This window comes from Phyllostomus hastatus, unplaced genomic scaffold (genome assembly GCF_019186645.2).
Source record: "Phyllostomus hastatus isolate PE091 unplaced genomic scaffold, TTU_PhHast_1.1 phas_contig_5, whole genome shotgun sequence".
NCBI lineage: Eukaryota > Metazoa > Chordata > Mammalia > Chiroptera > Phyllostomidae > Phyllostomus > Phyllostomus hastatus.
In genome coordinates this window covers 5,633,654-5,638,363 of record NW_025333897.1, presented here as the reverse complement: position 1 = coordinate 5,638,363, position 4,710 = coordinate 5,633,654, and positions in this window count along the sequence as shown.

The window sequence follows — 4,710 nt, the reverse complement described above, 5'->3', positions numbered from 1 at the left end:
CACGAGTCTTGGCTGGGCTAGGTAGTCATGACCTTGCCAGTTGGAATAGCCTGTTCACTGGAGTCATATTCCCCTCAGGCCAGCTGGGAGAAAGGACAAAGTGGGGGTGGGGGTATGCACACCACAGAGGAGGCTGAAGTTGGCAGTCATCTTGTCCTTCCTTCTTGTCTTCACCCTAGACCTCTACTGATCCATCCTCCTGTTGGCCGGCAGCCAGCCACAGCCTAGCTTCTCTCCCCACTACTCTCCCAGAGCTGCTCCTCGAAGCCTAGGGATCCTCCAGGCGACCAAATCTGACACATTTTCCACTTCTCATCTTCCCACCCTGCTCTTAAAAGCTAGAACCCGGGAGAGCCCAACTCCTTCTGGGAGGTTCTCAGCCTCCAAAATATCACAGTTTCTGGCTCCCACTCCACCTCACTTCTGTGCACAGCTGTGGCTGTGCATCAGCTGTCTCCTGTACCTGATCTATAAAAGTGGTATTCCCTATGGCTTAGGTCCAGGCACTTCTCTCTGACTTTTCCATTTTTATTGCATAATAATTGATACATATTAAAGTCTGTCTGTACCATAGATATGAGTTACAAAGTAAAACAATAAAATGAACCCCATGACCCCCACCCGCCCAGTCTGAGAACCAGCACCCCCAATGAGTGCTTCTCCCCTACCGCCTTAGGCTTCTCCCCCACCCCACCCAGCCATCTTCCATCACTCCCTCATTCGTCAGGTATCATCCGCGCACATTTCTTAATTTTTTGTTATTTTTGTTATTTTTTAAATTTGTTTTGTTTTGTTTTACTTCCCCCACCCCACTCGTTTTTAATCGTGTTTATCATTGTGGTATACATTCTGGTTTGCAGGACCACACCTGACCCATTGAGCCACACCAGTCAGGGCACAAGTCAAATGGGCACCTGGGCTTACAGCTAAGATTGTCTTTACCTTTTCTGATCCCTGCCTTACAGGCAGATTTTTGAGTAAAGTTTATGGTTGGCATTAGAGCTATGAAGAGAAGGAAACTTATTAGAAACCAATGTCCCTGGAACCATGGGAAGGGATGGTGTGTGGACGTGAAATCTCAAACAGAGCAGGGCCACTAAGAACTCCACATGAAGGCTCCCATGTTTCCTGTCCTAAAATCTCTGTGGGCTGAAAACCTCCTGCTTCTTATTTCATTATTTCTGCCTTTCCCACATTCAGGGGAGTAGCAGCCTCCTGAGACTGTCCGCTGGAGTGTCCTCCCAGTGGGGTCGTGTTATGGGTTGAGGGTCCAAATTTTGTGCCAATTCCATAGCATCCTTCCACCTGAAGAGTTGATGCACAGATAGAGCTAATGCTGGCTTCCATTTTCCACTTCTACATGGGTATTCAATAGAGTGTGGGCTCAGGTATTTCTGACAAATAATAAGCAATAATGTGATATTTGCATTCCCCAGATACTTCGAGATTTCCTGACTGTATCTGTCTGTTTCCATTCAACTGTGACTTATGGTTTCTTCTCTGTGTCCACATGGGTTTGGTAAGTTGACTTCTTACCAGATCTCACCCACACTCTCTATATATGTAAGCTTTCTTACCCAAGTGTGTCTGATTTTAACAAATCCCTTCCCACACTCTCCACTCTGGAAAGTCCCAAATTCTCTGATATCCTCCTCAAGTACTTTGCCCAATCACTGAGCTAGACTGAGCTATGTTTCTATATAACTGATGAGTTTGCAGGTGCTAACTGGCTGTTTCCTCCCAGCCACCTTCTGCCTTGGCCTTGCAGACAGTGTTGTCGGGCCTCTGTTTCTCATGAAATTGCCTCATCTCTCCAGCATCTTGGATTCACGTGTTGGTGCTTCTGCTCTCAGAGGAAGACGCCCTATCCAAGACCACTTCCTGCCCTTAAACTTGGGGCCATCTGGGGAGGAAGCTTGGTATACCTTGAGTTTCCCACGCCTCAGCACCTTGACAGAAACAGGGCAGGAGCGATGAAAATGGTGTTTTTGCATTGTGTCAACCAGAGGATTAAAGACTAGTCCTCCCAAGGGCTTCTCCCTTCTCCACAGCTTTTCCCTCACCAGCTAGTTTTCTTTTTTGCCTCCTTATTTTGTATATTTTATTCTCCTAAAAACTGGAAGGAGGGACACAAACAGTCTAAGAAAGGATAGTCTGTTCTACTTCTCAAAACCAAAAGAACTGCACTTTTTTTTTCTGATCATGTGGGTTAATTTCTACAAGGATATGTCAGGACCATATATATCCTTTTCTGTTGAAAATAACTGCTTTGGAGGGATCTACAATGCTCTGTGGAACTTCCATCCAGCATTTTGCCCAGACTGAAACTCTTCAAAGAAACTTCTGGATATTGGAGGCTTCATTCCAGCAGTGACTTTGGGTAGCCTTTTGATAAACTGCAATGGTTTTCTAGGTTGTCTCTCCTCTCACTGACACACACCTTGTACGCTGCTCTTCTTGAAAATGGGAACTAGACCATCGACGGCTGAGCCTAGTCCTAGTAGCCAATGATCTTACAGTCCTCATCTGTGAAACATGGAAAATGTTATTACCTACCTCAAGGGCTTTTGAGAGACTCTAATAAGATAACAGAAGTAAAATGCTTAGGCTGGGCTTGGGGCATGATGAGTGCCCAATCACAGCTATTATCATATGTTCCAGGGGGTGAGGGAGGAGCGTTTACCTGAACACCCACGGGTCATGGCTTCTACAACCCCGCTATACAAGATGCTGGGAAAATAGAGCCAGAAGAAACATAAACATTCTAGAATGCTTGTCATGTCCCCATGTTGGTTTTGTTTAGCTCTAGGTGTTTTTACACACCACTTATAAAGCAAATTCTTAAAATAAGAAGGTGATGCATACTTGCTTGCAAAGACACCAAAGAAGGGAGGAACTGGAAAAATTTCCTTTGGCTCCACAGTCAGGCCTGGGAGGAGGACAGTCCTTTGAACAGGGTAAGTTTGGAATGGCTATTTTTTTCTGTTTTATTTATTGATATTATGCATATTTTAGATTTTATTTTGAAAAATTAAGTATGGATAATTTTATAGGAAACAACTAGCCTTGCCCCTAAATCCTGAGAAAAGGAAGGGCAGGAGTCGGGGACCTAGCCACACAGCAGGGAAGGAAACAGGCCCTGCAAGGAGCAGACACCTCTAGCTGGAGCACATTCTCACAGGTGCCCACACTGCAGTGGAGGGGGTTTGCAAATCTGCACTGACAAGCTGGTTAGAACAACTCTCAACTCTGTCTTTTTTTTTATTTTTATTATTCATTTGGGAAGTCAAAGGAATGTTAGAAGATAAAGGATTCCATTAAATCAGTGAGGGGACAAAAGAGACAGGTCTCACTTATGTTACCCAGGTTGGAGTGCAGTGGCTGTTCACAGGCATACTCCTGCTGTTACAGGGTGAAGCCCAGAGGGGGGACCCAAGTAGGGATTTGGAATGGGGTCCAGAACTCAAGGTGTCCAGGAAATATTAGGATGTCCTCACCCCTTCCCCCCCACAGGTGTAAGTTGGGGGAAGGAACACGTGGAGCAGGAACATGCAGAGCTATTTTGTACAGCAAAGGCTTTGCAACTAATCCATGGCGTGGTCATTTAACATACCTATAACCTTTAACTGGTTGCATAGATATGTTAAATAGCTGTGGCCCATGCTCTGAGCCAGGGGAATGGAAGGGACTTCCACCCAAGATGTAACTGGGCGGGGCAGGTCCCTCTGGTTACAGTGCCTGCATGAGAGCTTGGAGAAGATTGGCTCCATGACATGGGGCCACACCTGCCCAGGCTCACTATGGCAGCCCAGTAAACTTAGAATAATACAGGAATGCTGGCAGGTGTAACTGATTGTAGGAGGAGTTGGAAATGGGGATACAGAGGAAGGTTGGCATGGGATTTAAACCCAGACATGGCAGCCATTGAGAGGAGAGAACCACATGGTTTTGCCAGAGTGGGGAACCCTGTGTCTTTGGGGTGCACCCTTTGGCCACATGGCTTAAGAAGTAGGAGAGACTTTGCCTGGAAGAAAAGGGGTGCGAGGACTTTTACTGGTAGGCCATGAGAAGGTGCCACATGGTTTTGGATTAACTGAAGATCTTGATGACATAGCTGATGGTGCCAGGAGCCTAGATCACGGATGTCTACTTCTTTTCCTGAGATACGGTACCCCAGATTAGGGCAGAGGGAGAAGGAAGGACTGTGTGTGTCTGTGGGTATCCTAAAGGACTTTGATATTTTAATGAAGGCATTAGGTCACTACTTTAAGTCTGTATAGCTTTAAATAAACATGTCCTTTCCTTTTCACAAATCTATAGCATTGAGAGACGTCTTTCCTTTGGCCGAGGACAATGCGTACCTATTAGGGGGTACTTTCGGTAATAGTATATCGTACCCCCCTTGGCCCTGTTCTGTAACACCGCTACTGATCAGCAAGGGTGTTTTGACCTTCTCCATTTCTGACCTGGGCCAGTTCACCCAGGTCAGAAATGACCTCTTTAGGCAACCTCATGGTCCCCCACTCCCAGGAAGTACCCATACTGATGCTGACCTTAGTGTGGACACATGACTGGCATAGCACACTGCAGCCTAGAACTCCTGGGCTCAAGAGATCTGCCTCAGCCTCCAGAGTAGCTGGGACTACAGGCCCGTGCAAATGTGTCTGGCCATTCTCAATTCTTGCACATTCAGCAAACCACTACCTATTC